We start from the raw sequence: 15,692 nt of genomic DNA, 5'->3' as shown, positions 1-15,692 counted from the left end.
TGCATTCATTTAAGATATTACAAAAGGACGTGAAAATACAACAATACAAGTCATGTATAAATTTTAAAATCTATTTCAATCTGAAGGTTGGAGATTGTCAGTGGGTGCTAGCTTGCCCCAATGGCAACAGCAGTAGTAGCTCTGTAATCTTCCTCAGTTAATACAGCCCATAAGCATGCTGACGTTCTACTTTAAAGAGAACATAAATAAGCAATCACAAGTTTTGGAGTTGCTCAAAGTGGAGATGTAACGAAGTGAGGATAGTTCCAACAAACTTCAATAGGGCGTAATGATATCAGCATCGTGTGCAATATAGACATAGCAAGTTCTGAAGAGGTTGGAGAAATAGATCTGGCAATTCAGATGAACACAGCCCTGAAGATGGCCGGCTACACTAAAAGAGTTCTTAATGATGTGTATGGGGTCTTTGATATGGAGCCAGTGAATACAAAAGCAGGGAAGTGGTGTTGAATCTTCGTAAAGCTCTCACCCGGTAAATCTATGGTATTGCATTCAGTTCAGGTTGCTTTTCAAATGCCGGTGAAGGTTTGTAAGGATGAAGCAAAGCTCATATATCAAAATGGTTCCAGGAATGAAGGATTTTAGCTGCATGGTGAGGCTGGAGTGGTTCTAAAGAAACGAACGAGGATGAGGGGAGATTTCATTTCCTTGATCATGAGATCTTGTACAACTCAGTAAAAATGTACAAGTTCATGACCAATTTAGATAAGATCAAGGAAAAGAAAGTTTTAACTAGGACAAAGGGGAATGAGTTTTAGATTTTGGGCAAGATTTATGGTGGTGTTGATGATATGGGGAAGAAATTTGTGCAGCCAGTAGTAATGACCTGGAGCACTCTGCTTATGATTGTGGTAGAAGCAGGAGCTATTAATGATTTCAGATAGAAATCGGATAGGAACAGAAAAGAATGAATTTTCAGGGCTGTTTGCATAAAGCAGAAGAATAGGACTGACTGGATTATACAGAAGGCCAATATGAACTCAATGGGACAAATGTTCTCCTGTGTTGTGTTCAGAGAAGTCCTGGTACTTCACAAACTTCAAAATAAATTTCATTCATACAAATATGCGAATTAAAGCATAGTTTTTCTTAAGTTCAGGACTTGAGATACAGACTCTCAACTGACGTGTGAACAACTTCCACCAACCCCCCCCCCCGCCCCCCAACAGATGTTTCCTATTCTGCTGCGTTCCTCCAGCTGATTTTCTTTGCTTCCCTTTGGTTCTAGTATCTGCATTATCTTCTGCCCTTAATGCAGGTGCAATATCTTGTCGAAGGCAATCTCCTGGTCTAAGCTGGCCAGGTAAGTGTTCACCTCCTTGCCCTGCACATAGGACAAATTTGACCTGACTGGTTGTGAACAGGATCTTGTTATCCATATTCAGCAGTGGTGTAGGTCTCCAGTTTCTGATCTTGCTTGTTTTCCTTTTCTGCTTGAAGATGAGGGTAATGATGTGCTGCCAGCCAGAAGCATGATATTATACCTATCCAGATGGTTAAACACTTCAGTCAGTAGAAACCATAGAAACTACAGCACAGAAACAGGCCTTTTGGCCCTTCTTGGCTGTGCCGAACTATTTTCTGCCTAGTCCCTCTGACCTGCACACAGACCATATCCCTCCATACACCTCCCATCCATGTATCTGTCCAATTTATTCTTAAATGTTAAAAAAGAACCCGCATTTACCACCTCGTCTGGCAGCTCATTCCATACTCCCACCACTCTCTGTGTGAAGAAGCCCCCCTAATGTTCTCTTTAAACTTTTCCCCCTCACCCTTAACCCATGTGCTCTGGTTTTTTTTCTCCCCTTGCCTCAGTGGAAAAAGCCTGCTTGCATTCACTCTATCTATACCCATCATAATTTTATATACCTCTATCAAACCTCCCCTCATTCTTCTACGCTCCAGGGAATAAAGTCCTAACCTATTCAACCTTTCTCTCTTCTCTGCACTCTTTCAACCTTATTAATATCCTTCCTGTAATTTGGTGACCAAAACTGAACACAATACTCGAGATTCGGCCTCACCAATGCCTTATACAACCTCATCATAACATTCCAGCTCTTATACTCAATACCTTGATTAATAAAGGCCCATTACCGAAAGCCCTCTTTACAACCCTATCTACCTGTGACGCCACTTTTAGGGAATTTTGCATCTGTATTCCCAGATCCCTCTTCTACTGCACTCCTCAGTGCCTTACCATTTACCCTGTATGTTCTACCTTGGTTTGTCCTTCCAATGTGCAATACCTCACACTTGTCTGTATTAAACTCCATCTGCCATTTTTCAGCCCATTTTTCCAGCTGGTCCAAATCCCTCTGCAAGCTTTGAAAACCTTCCTCATTGTCTATTACACCTCCAATCTTTGTATCATCAGCAAATTTGCTGATCCAATTTACCACATTATCATCCAGATCATTGATATAGATGACAAATAACAATGGACCCAGCACTGATCCCTGTGGCACACCACTCGTCACAGGCCTCCACTCGGAGAAGCAATTCTCTACCACCACTCTCTGGCTTCTTCCATCGAGCCAATGTCTAATCCAATTTACCACCTCTCCATGTATACCTAGTGACTGAATTTTCCTAACTAACCTCTCATGTGGGACCTTGTCAAAGGCCTTACTGAAGTCCATGTAGACAACATCCACTGCCTTCCTTTCATCCACTTTCCTGGTAACCTCCTCGAAAAACTCCAATAGATTGGTCAAACATGACCTACCAGGCACAAAGCTATGTTAACTCTCCCTAGTAAGTCCCTGTCTATCCAAATGCTTGTAGATTCTGTCTCTTAGTACTCCCTCCAATAATTTACCCACTACCGACGTCAAACTTACCAGCCTATAATTTCCCGGATTACTTTTTGATCCTTTTTTAAACAACAGAACAACATGAGCCATTCTCCAATCCTCCGGCACCTCACCCGTAGACACCGACATTTTAAATGTATCTGCCAGGGCCCCTGCAATTTCAACACTAGTCTCCTTCAAGGTCCGAGGGAATACCCTGTCAGGTCCTGGGGATTTATCCACTTTAATTTGCCTGAAGGTAGCAAGCACCACCTCCTTTTCAATCTGTACAGTTTCCATGATCTCACTACTTGTTTCTCTTAATTCCATAGACTTCATGCCAGTTTCCTTTACCGATGCAAAAAACCCATTTAAGATCTCCCCCATTTCTTTTAGTTCCGCACATAGCCGACCACTCTGATCTTCAGGAGGACCAATTTTATCCCTTACGATCCTTTTACTCTTAATATACCTGTAAAAGCTCTTTGCATTATCCTTCACTTTGACTGCCAAGGCAACCTCATGTCTTTTAGCCCTCCTGATTTCCTTCTTAAGTATTTTCTTGCACTTTTTATACTTAAGCACCTTACTTACTCCCTGTTTCCTATACATGTCATACAACACTCTCTTCTTTATCAGAGTTGCAATATCCCTTGAGAGCCAAGGTTCCTTATTCCGATCCACTTTGCCTTTAATCCTGACAGGAACATACAAGCTCTGCACTCTCAAAATTTCTCCTTTGAAGGCTTCCCGCTTACCGATCACATCCTTGCCAGAGAACAACCTGTCCCAATCCACGCTTTTCAGATCCTTTCTCATTTCTTCAAATTTGGCCGCCTTCCAGTTTAGCACCTCAACCCCAGGACCAGATCTATCTTTATCCATGATCAAGTTGTGAAACTAATGGTGTTATGATCACTGGAACGAAAGTGCTCCCCTACACACACTTCTGTCACTTGTCCTAACTCGTTTCCTAATAGGAGATCTAATATTGCATCCTCTCTAGTTGGTACCTCTATATATTGATACAGAAAACTTTCCTGAACACATTTTACAAACTCTAACCCATCGAGACCCCCAACAGTATGGGAGTCCCAATCAATATGTGGAAAATTAAAATCCCCTACCACCACAACACATTATGTAGGTTATCAACTGATGGGGGTTTTATTCTGCTCAAGAGAATGGATAGAGTTTCTTAACTCCTGGGTTAGTAGTTGGTCGAGACTCTCTCACTTACTGTTGTCTAAAATCTCTAGTGGAGGACAAAGTTCTAGGAGGCTTGCTGTCAGTAGCATTTCTCATACAGACCGCATAGAAGGATTTACATTCTCTGTCCATCTTGAGGCATCATCTTCCTTAAGGCTGTGAATCACCGAGCTACCATGTGAACCTTTTGAAAGAAATAATGCAAACTCATTTTATCTTGCTGGCCAAGGTGAACACTGGATTGGAAGATCGTCTTGGAGAATTCCGAGGTAAAGAGTAAGTTCCTCCCTTGCAACCACCTTCAGCTGCAGACAGAAAAGATTCTGCAGGTCTTGCTGGAGTTGGCACAATTTCCCTTGACTCTGCCCTTCTTTCTGAATGTCTTTGAGAATGAAGAACTCTGATATTCTCGTTGGTTGCTTTCCACCTGCCCATCTGGGAATCAGAGGGCTTCATGATTCCCCAGCCTGCTAGTCCCTTTGGTGTTTGTCAATGTTCTCCTCTAGGCTCAGCAGCCTTGTGTTGGAGTTCCATGTCCCCTTGCCTACTGCTTTTCCTGGCATGACAGTCAGCCCAAAATAGGCGGTGGTCAGAGAATAACACCAGATCTGACTGTTACTGTCTTTCACTAAAAGGTAAAGTCCGTCCAAGGCTGGGCTGAGCCATCTGCTTTCACCCATGAGAGTTCTACTTGCAGGGTTGATGAGAAGGTGCTGACCTATGTCTTTAACCATCTCCATCAGAAGTCTGGAGATGCTGTAGTCTGAGCTCAGTACTGCCAGATTATCCAGCTGCATTGGTGATACAGTTTGACCTCACTTTCTGGAAAAGCTGGATGGGACATCGCCAGTGGTGAAAAGAGCTGCTGGAGGACAGCTGGACGATTGCTCTACAGGAGCAATGTATACAGGTTGATTATGCAAAGCTTTTGAGGTTTACAGTATGAGTGACTCTTGTGTCTAATGAACTTGTTAAACCAGTCTCATTATCTTTCTTAAATAACATATGGAAGAAAAATGAAGGTTAGTAAAGCATGTGGAGAGTATAATTAGATAATCTAATTCTGTAGTAAAAGAACTTGTTTTCGAAGTGCTTGGTATTAGGGAAGTCAAGTTGCTAGCAGTCATTAGACTTTTTAAAATCTAATTTTACTGAAGTTTTTCTAATTGTTTTGGGTTTTACATACTTATTTGAATACAGTGTGGAGAGTAATCCAGCCATATTGATGGATTTTAATTGGAACTTTGGACAAGACTGAATTGGTTTAGGAGTAAAGAGACAATGAAATCAGAAGAAAGCAAAGTGCAAGTAAATCTCCTGCAGACAAATAGTGAAACAGTCAGTGCCCACCCATCTGTTGACTGTAGGTTGAGGTGCTGTCACTGTAGGTGGAGTGTTAAAGCTAGCATTTGCATCTCTTACTGATGCCAATCTGTCTAGTGCTTAGGCTTCTTTGGAATAGGTCTCTGCAAGAACCACTTATTTTCCCAAAGGAACATTTTTCTTGGTCTGAAGATACAGGAAGAGTGATAATAGCAAATTGGCACAGAGAATCCTTTTGTGTGGAGGCTGATGAGGGGGCATCCATTTAGCAGAGATGAGGGGGATTTCCTGGAGTTAAATCTCTTGAACTCTCTAGTTGTTTCATTGAGTACGTTCAAGACTGAGATTTATTAAGATCTTGGGAATCCCACAGAGATCGGGCAAAAAATTGGACTTGGCTCAGGATAAACTCTGGTCCTATTGAATTGTGGACTAGACTCCAGGACTGGATGACTTCCTTCTGCTTCAGTTTATCTGTACTTGTGCCTTGTGGTCTTTCATGCTTTTCTTTGGTCCACAACATTGTGCCAAACCAATTAAATCATTAATCAATGGTCAGCTGAACTAATCCCTTCTGCCAATACAATGTCGGTAACCTTCCATTTCCCTCACATTCACGTGCCTAACTAAATGTCTCTTAAAAATCCAAAAGGCAGCATATTCCAGCCACCCACCTCTGTGTATTTTTTTAAAAAAAACAAACTTGCCCCTCACATCTCTCTTGAACTTCCCCTTCTCACTTTAAATTCATGCCCTCTGGTATTAGACATTCAACCCTTGAAGAAAGATACTGTCTATCTACTCTATCTATGCCTCCCATAATCTTATAAACCTCTATCAGATCTCCCCTCTGTCTCTGTCGTTCCAAAGAAAACCACCCAAGTTTGTCCAACCTTTCATTATAGCACATGCCCTCTATTCCAGGCTGTATCCTGGTAAACCTCTTCTGCACTCTCTCCAAAACCACCTGCATCCTTCCTGTAAAGAGGCGACTAGAACTCGATGCAATATTCCAGATGCGGTCCAATTAGAGTTTCATAAAGCTGCAACATAATTTCCTGACTTTTGAACTCATTGCCTCAACAAATAAAAGCAAGTATTCCATAAGTCTTCAGAACCCACCCTATCAACCTGTGAGGCCACATTCGTGGACCCTAAGGTCCCTTCTGCTCATGAACACTGTCAAGGGTCTTGCCCTGAACAGTGCACTATCCATTTATATTTTGCTTAACAAGGTGAAACATTTCACATTTAGTCAGGTTAAACTCCTTCTGCCATTTTTCCGCCCATACCTGCAACTGATCTATATCACGCTGCAATCTTTGCCAATCTTCTGTGCTGTCCACAACACCACCAATCTTTGTATCATCCGCAAACTTGCACCCATCTACATTTTCATCCAGGTCATTTACATATATCACAAACAGCAGCGCTCCCAGTGCAGATCCCTGTGGAACAGCACTAATCAGACCTCCAGCTGGAATAAGGCCCTTTGACCACTGCCTTCTGTCTTTCACGAACAAGCTCGTTCTGAATCCAAACTTCCAATTCACCATGGACCCCATACATCTTAATGCTCTGGATTAGATGTATGTGTGTGTCTATAAATCTTCCTAAGAATCCTCTCCAGTAACTTCCCTACCACTGATGTGAGACTCAATGGTCTTGTAGCTTCCAGGATTATCCCCGTCTCCCATCTTAAATAATGGAACAACGTTAGCAGGTCGCCGGTGCCCCAGGATCTTGCCTGTGGCTAGAGAGGACACAGATATTGGTCAAAGCTCCCGCAACCTCATCTCTTGCCCCTTTTAATAACCTGGTGTATATCTCGCCAGGCCACGGGAGACTACCTTCTCCTTGGTAAAGGACATCAGCCACATTCTCCACATCTAAGCAAATGTTCTCCCTTTTATAGTTGAGTGGAACTACCTTTTCCTTGGTTATCCTCTTGCTCTCGATGTATGTATAAATGCATAAGAAGACTCTTTAGTTTTATTTGTCAAGGACTTTTCATGGCCCATCCTGGCTTTCCTAATTTCCTTCTAGAATTCTTTTCTGGTATCCTTAAAATCCTCAGGGGCTCTGTTCAATTCAGGCTTTAGCTTTACATATTCTTCTTGACTATGTTCATCAATTCTCTTGATATCCATGGTGTTCTTGCCTTGTCATCCTTGTCCTTCCTTCTGACTAGAATGTACCTGCCCTGTACTCTGTGTAGTTAGTCTTTAAACACCCTCCTCATGTCAATGTGGACTTGTCAAAAAACAGCTGTTCCCAATGAACTCTCTAGTTCCTGCTTAATGCTCTTGTAATTTACTCTGCTCCAATTTAATACTGTCCTGCAATGTCTATACTTCTCCTCACCTATAGTTATCTTATTTAAGGAGTTGTGGTCACTGTTCCCCAACTTGTCCACTGAAAGGTCAGTCACCTGACCAAGCACATTACCCGACATCAGGTTCAGTATAGCCCCTTGTTGTTCTATCTGCATGTTGAATTGGGAAACCCACCAGTATGCACCTAACAAATTCTGTCCCATTATCAAGTCTTCTTCAAGATGGTACCAATAAGTGGTGATTCTTTGCATTCAGCTCCAATGGAAATCATCAAATATTCCCTTTTAGGACTATGAGAGCTGAAATCCACAGTCATGGCCATGGGTTTAAGAGTTTTTTTTTAAAATAAACATCTATCAGTACTCAACATTGACAGATACCACTCTGCAGATTCGAGTTGTGAGTGCAGTTTCCCTTTTACAAAAAAAGAGAAGCATGGAAGACAAACTAGTCTTCATGTACAATTGAAATGCAAAGGCCTTCCACCTCCACTCCAGTCTATCCTGTCAGTGAATGTACAGTCCCTGGAAAATAAAATTGAAGACCTTAGAGCAAGATTGCAGTATCAGAGGGTCATCAGGGACTGCAATATACTTTGCTTCATGGAGACATGGCTCAACTGTGGCTATTTTAAATGTGCTGCAGCCCAATGGCTTCACCATTCTCTGCAAAGGACAAATGAGTCTTTGAAAGATAGAGGAGGTGGAGTATGCTTTATGTTGAACTCATTGTGGTGTACAGATGTTATAGTTCTGTTACAATCCTGTTTACCTGACCTGGAATATTTAGTGGTCAAGGGTTGTCCATTTTTTCTAACAAGAGAGCTTTCTGCCATTATTCTAACAGTGGTGTATATTCCTCCTCTGGCCAATGTTAGGCGGGCAGGCATTGGAGGAGCTGAGCACCATAATCAGCAGGAACGAAACAGTGTGCTCGGATGCTGCCTTTATTGCAGAGGATTTCAACCAGACCGGACTGAAGTCTCTGAACAACTACTACCACCATGTCACTTGTGGAACCAGAGGAGCCAACGCACTTGACCACAGTTATACCACCATCGAGAACACTTACTGTGCTAGCCCAGTACATGTTGTAGAAAGACACCCATGTCCACCCACCCTTTATTTGTCCTTGAAACAGCAATATCTGTAAATCTTGCATTTCACAAGTCAAGTTCTCATTTATAAAAACCTTGAAGAAAGCTTCTGGCTTGGGTGATTTTTAAGAAGGTGTTTAACTCCCTGTAGCTTTGTATACATGCACTGCAAGGGCAGTAAGAGAGAAAATGTAATGCATCTTCAAAGGCATTACCATCGGACTGAAGGCATGTCTGAATGCCCTTTGGGACAATGTTAGCTTCTCAACTGAACAACGCGATCACTAAGTCGTGAAAGTTGGGTCAGAAAGTGGTGCATTGATCATGCCTTTGTGATGCTCAAGCAATGCCACGTAACTGCAGCACGGGCCTGCACCACAGCTGACACAGCAAGAATGAGAGCAGCATATGCTAAGCTCGAAGTTGAAATGCAAATAGAGAAAACTCGTAAAGCATGGAGACAGCCTGTTCCAGCAAAGCATGGCAGGGAGCCAGCTGAGCGTCCATCAGGTGTAGCTACTTCCTCAGATACTCTAAAGACATGTTCTGGAACATCAGAATTTGCCTGAAGAAGAGCCAGGTTTCCTCTGGAATCAACAGGAGGGGGAGATCTGCCTACCTTTGCCAACCCTCACTGAGTCTGACCATATTCCCAACAACAGGGATGAAATCCCAACTTCAGAAGTTCCCATCTTAAGGACATAGTTGACAAGATGCCCCCCCCCCGACTCTTCTGCTGAGAGTCTTCCGTTGCTTGGCAGAGACAACATCCATGGAAGTAACGTCCATGAACAGCACAGTAGTTGACACAATGCAACTTATGCCCAACGACTAGAGCAGGGTTGGGTCATAGTGAGTGAAGTCTACCTCGATGGTGCTTATCAACCCGCAGTCAGCACATTTAAGACTAATGCCCTGGAGAATGTGTGCCCAGGTCATTTCAGATCATGTGAGAGTAGAATCTGTATGAAAGAGATGGCATACATTTGCCTCTACTCAATGAGATTTAGGCAAGCTGATCTTCTATCACTCAGATGATGATAAGCTGGTACATTCCATTGAAGATGAGCTCTCCTTCCATCCTTCCTTCCTAACAAACATGAATCAGAATCAGTTTTATTATCACCGGCATGTGACATGAAATTTGTTAACTTAGCAGCAGCAGTTCAATGCAGTATATAATATAGAAGGGAAAAATAAATAAAATTAAAATAATAAATAAGTAAATCAATTACAGTATATGTATACAACAGGAATTCTGCAGATGCTGGAAATTCAAGCAGCACATAAAAGTTGCTGGTGAACGCAGCAGGCCAGGCAGCACCTCTAGGAAGAAGTACAGTCGACGTTTCAGGCCGAGACCCTTCGTCAGGACTAACTGAAGGAAGACTGAGTAAGGGATTTGAAAGTTGGAGGGGGAGGGGGAGATCCAAAATGATAGGAGAAGACAGGAGGGGGAGGGATGGAGCCAAGAGCTGGACAGGTGATAGGCAAAAGGGATACGAGAGGATCATGGGACAGGAAGTCTGGGAAGAAAGACGGGGGGTGGGGAGGGAACCCAGAGGATGGGCAAGGGGTATATTCAGAGGGACAGAGGGAGAAAAAGGAGAGTAAGAGAAAGAATGTGTGTAAACAAATAAGTAACAGATGGGGTACGAGGGGGAGGGGTGGCATAAGCGGAAGTTAGAGAAGTCGATGTTCATGCCATCAGATTGGAGGCTACCCAGACGGTTTCATGCCATCAGGTTGGAGGCTACCCAGACGGTTTCATGCCATCAGGTTGGAGGCTACCCAGACGGTTTCATGCCATCAGGTTGGAGGCTACCCAGACAGTTTCATGCCATCAGGTTGGAGGCTACCCGTCTGGGTAGCCTCCAACCTGATGGCATGAACATCGACTTCTCTAACTTCCGCTTATGCCACACCTCCCCCTCGTACCCCATCTGTTACTTATTTTTTTACACACATTCTTTCTCTTACTCTCCTTTTTCTCCCTCTGTCCCTCTGAATATACCCCTTGCCTATCCTCTGGGTTCCCCCCCTTGTCTTTCTTCCCGGACCTCCTGTCCCATGATCCTCTCGCATCCCTTTTGCCTATCACCTGTCCAGCTCTTGGCTCCTTCCCTCCCCCTCCTGTCTTCTCCTATCATTTTGGATCTCCCCCTCCCCCTCCAACTTTCAAATCTCTTACTCACTCTTCCTTCAGTTAGTCCTGACGAAGGGTCTCGGCCTGAAACGTCGACTGCACCTCTTCCTAGAGGTGCTGCCTGGCCTGCTGCGTTCACCAGCAACTTTTATGTGTGTTGACAGTATATGTATATTGAATAGACTCAAAAAATGTGCAAAAAACAGAAATACTGTATATTTTTTTTAAAAAGTGAGGTAGTGTCCAAGGGTTCAATGTCCTTTGGGAATTGGATGGCAGAGGGGAAGAAGCTGTTCCTGAATCGCTGAGTGTGTGCTTTCAGGCTTCTGTACCTCCTACCTGATAGTAACAGTGAGAAAAAGGCTTGTCCTGGGTGCTGGAGGTACTTAATAATGGACGCTGCCTTTCTGAGACACCGCTCCCTGAAGATGTCCTGGGTACTTTGTAGGCTAGTACCCAAGATGGAGCTGACTAGATTTACAGCCTTCTGCAGCTTCTTTCGGTCCTGTGCAGTAGCCCCTCCATACCAGACAGTGATGCAGCCTGTCAGAATGCTCTCCATGGTACAACTATAGAAGTTTTTGAGTGTATTTGTTGACATGCCAAATCTCTTCAAACTCTTAATGAGGTAGAGCCACTGTCCTGCCGCCTTTATAACTGCATTGATATGTTGGGACCAGGTTAGATCTTCAGAGATCTTGACACCCAGGAACTTGAAACTGCTCACTCTCTCCACTTCTGATCCCTCTGAGGATTGGTATGTGTTCCTTTGTCTTATATTTCCTGAAGTCCACAATCGGCTCTTTCGTCTTACTGACGTTGAGTGCCAGGTTGTTGCTGAGGCACCACTCCACTAGTTGGCATATCTCACTCCTGTACACCCTCTCGTCACCACCTGAGATCATCATCAGCAAATGGTTGTATCTAGTCAAACAGCTGGGTAGCTCCCCTTCATTTCCGCTCTCCATGGCAATTCCTACCAGGCATCAGAGAGCAGGCCCTTAGTTAACTTATTTCTCTCAGTTGAACTTTGAGAAGGAAACCAGAAATTAAAGAATATAATATAGAGTTCATGGAGAGACAGTTCAGGAGCAGTCGTGCTGAGCTAACAGAAACACAGTCAGCAGGAAGCTTTTGACTTGATCCACCCTGAAGCAGATGTACAAATACGCCCTCAGGTCTCAACTAATGGCACCTATTTATCATAAACACAAAATACTCTGCAGATGCTGGGGTCAAAGCAACACTCACAACACACTGGAGGAACTCAGCAGGTCGGGCAGCATCCGTGGAAATGATCAGTCAATGTTTCAGGCCGGAACCCTTCGTCAGGACTGAAGAGGGAAGGGGCAGAGGCCCTATAAAGAGGGAGGGGGGAGGGTGGGAAGGAACACCCTATTCCTCCTTCACCTTTCCTGCCTATCCCCTCCCCCACCCCTTTATCTTTCTCCTTACTGGTTTTTCACCTGGAACCTACCAGCCTTCTCCTTCCCACCCTCCCCCCACCTTCTTTATAGGACCCCTGTCCCTTCCCTCTGCAGTCCTGATGAAGGGTTCCGGCCCAAAACATTGACTGAGCGTTTCCACGGATGCTGCCCGACCTGCTGAGTTCCTCCAGTGTGTTGTGAGTGGCACCTATTTATCACCATCTCAGCTTGGTAGTGCATGCTTGGAGCATTTTTCAAGCTGGAAGTCGTTTACCAGAGCAATTGCCCAGCTCTCTCATTTTGCTCATCCCTTTACAGGAGTAGTCAAAAACAGCTTCTGCAATGGTTGGCACATTTGTAAGCAACCTTGCAGCACAGAGCAACTGAATCGGCCAAAGGTTAGAATCCTTGCTGTTCAAAGACAGGTATGTGCAGAGAAAATGCAGTGTATCACGAAGCAGGAATCTCTCCCAAACCAAAGTTGCCTTAGTAAACTGTTTCTTGCTTCTGAGGGGCTACTGTGATTTGGAGGACATATTAAGAGGACACCACTCAGTTGAGAGGTAACTCAAGCAATTGTCATTCCAGTGAAGCACCACCTCTGCTTTCTACTTAGTAGACATTACCATGAGCAAGTATCTCATCAAGGCCAGCATTTTTCAAGTGAGAATGGGTAAAGACTGTGTAGTAAGGCTGTTTTCAAATCTAGTCTCTGAAAGTCTTTCATTTGCCAAAGACTTGATGAAATGATCGTTTGACTTTTGTTTCAGTGGTTAAGTTTGACATCTGAAGGATGCTGGGGGGAGCGTTCTGGTCACTGGAGGTGCAGTTCACTTTGTATGAACATCTCATCCTGGATCTGGGCCTGTTGCAATTTGCCTATTGCTACAATAGTTCTACAGTGGATACAATCTCACTGGCTCTCCACTTAGCCTTGGATCACCTGGATACTATCAATACCTACGTCAGGCTGCACATTATTGATTGCAGTTCAGGCTTCACACCATCTTACCCTACGTCCTACTCAACAAACTTCAAAACCTGGGCCTTTGCACCACCATCTGCAGCTGGGTCCCTGACTTCCTCACTGGGATACCACAGTGTGGATAGGAAATAACATCTCCTCGCTGACTGTCAACATTGGCGCACCTTAAGGATGCATGCTCAGCCCTGTACACCCACGGTTGTGTGACTAACCACAGCTCAGAGCATCTATAAAATTGCTGACTTTTGTTGGCAAAATTTCAAATGGTGATGAGGAAGTGTACTGGAGTGAGAGAGATCAATTTGTTGAGTGCTGTCGTTAAAAACAACCTTGCTCTCAACATCAGTAAGATCAGAGAATTGATTGTGGACTTCAGGAAGGGGAGGTTGGGGCAATGCACACCAGTCTTCATTGAGGGTTCAGCAGTGGAATGGGTGAGCAATTTCAAGTTTCTGGGTGTCAACATCTCTGAAGATCTATCCTGGGCCTGGCATATTGATGCAATTACAAAGAAGGCATGATAGTGGCTATATTTCATTAGGAGTTTGAGGAGACCAAAGACTCTCAAATTTCTACAGATGTACCTTAGCATTCTAATTGGTTGCATCAATGTCTGAAATAGAGGGGCCACTGCGCATGATCAGAAAAAGCTGTAAACTCAGCCAGCTCCATCATGGGTATTATCCTCACCATCCAGGACATCTTCAAAAAAATGATGCTTCCAAAAGGTGCTGTCTATTATTACGGACCTCCATCACCCAGGACATTCCCTCTTCTCGTTGCCACCATCAAGAAGGAAATACAGGAGTCTGAAGGCACACACTCAATGCTTAAAAAAACAGCTTCTTCCCTTCTACCATTTAATTTCTGAATGGACACTACCTCACTTTTTTTGCTCTCTTTTTGCAATACTTAAAAAAAAAATACGTATATGTTTTTTATTTAAGTATTGCAATGTACTGCTGCAACAAAACAACAAATTTCCTGACATATGAAAGTGATATTAAATCTGATTCTAAACCTTTTGCACTAAGACTGTCTTCATTTTTAATAGGGAAGTTGAAGTCACCCATGACGATAATCCCAAACAAGAGAAAATCTACAGTTGCTGGAAATCCAAGTACCACACACAAAATGCTGCAGGGACTCAGCAGGCCAGGCAGCATCTATGGAAAAGAGCACAGCCAATGTTTTGGGTCAAGACCCTTCGTCAGGACTCCTGATGCTGCCTGGCCTGCTGAGTTCTTCCAGTATTTTGTGCGCGCTGCTATTGATTTTTACACCTTTCCCTGATCAGCCTGCATATCTGTTCCTCAATGTCTCAGTGGCTATTGAGGGGTCTGTAGTACAATCCGCAGAATGATCGCACCCTTCCTATTTTTGAGTTCCACTTTCATTGTGTCCCCTCTGAGTACAGTTGTGATATTGTCCCTGATTAATTCATTCCATTGCGAAGATGATGGTAATAATAAAGAATGCTAGGTGATTCTAATGGCAGAAATGAGTTTTTAAAAAAAAAATGCAGTTGAGTAGCTTTAAACCTATATGATCAATTTATTTACAAAAATTTCTTACAACTGTTGTGAATGGTTTCAATAATCGAACAAGAGGTGATTCTGTCTCCGGGTTTGTTTAATTTGTGTTCAGGACAAATATTCCCATTCAGAGGTGCCCTGCATAATGAAAACTGAGTGACAATATGGCATAATGAAATTCTTCACAATTTCCCAATTGAATCCATCTGATTTACTCCAATTAATTGGGTGTACCAGGATTAGGAAATCGAGCTTGGGGCAAGAATTTTCTGACTTCTGTCTTTATGCATTCTCAGAGTATTCTGGTCGGTCTGACTTGATTTGAAATTGTCTCTTCTGCATTCATGTCAGCTCTGAGGCATAACTGTCTACGGTTTATACCCTGGAGTCAACATGTTCTAAAGGATTAAAAATGTTGCCTATCCTTCCAGAAAGATTTAAGTTTTCTTTCTATTGCATTTCTTTAATTATTAAATGAAAACCTCACCAAATGTAGATACCTGTCTCCCTTTGCTTATCTGACTGTAATGAAGATGATTTGTCAAGGAATATTTTTTCAGCACAGTATTTTCATTGTGATTAGTTCAAACCTTGCTGAAGAATCTGCTAGTTTTTTCTCACTCCAATCTGTTCTAAAGAATGAACACATCTGTTATTAAGAAAGATAGCTGGAAATCCCCTCTCCCTTGAATTGCTCATAAATAAATACACATTAATGTTTTCTGCATTGGTAACAGGAAAAAAAATATTTATTCCTTGGCAATTAAAAGTATTGCTTGGTCAGTGGCACACTTCTACATTTTTGTGCAATTTAAT

At 43.1% G+C, this 15,692-nt stretch overlaps 1 protein-coding gene across 3 annotated transcripts in view; it reads left to right on the top strand.

Annotated features, from left to right (window-relative positions):
• LOC134336652 (syntaxin-1A) overlaps positions 1 to 15,692 on the top strand; it is a 338,429-nt gene that overhangs the window by 54,018 nt on the left and 268,719 nt on the right. The window lies entirely within an intron of this gene.

Source organism: Mobula hypostoma, chromosome 23 (assembly GCF_963921235.1).
Source record: "Mobula hypostoma chromosome 23, sMobHyp1.1, whole genome shotgun sequence".
Lineage (NCBI taxonomy): Eukaryota > Metazoa > Chordata > Chondrichthyes > Myliobatiformes > Myliobatidae > Mobula > Mobula hypostoma.
Note: the sequence above shows the minus strand (reverse complement) of the source record. Positions and strands in the feature narration are given on the sequence as shown.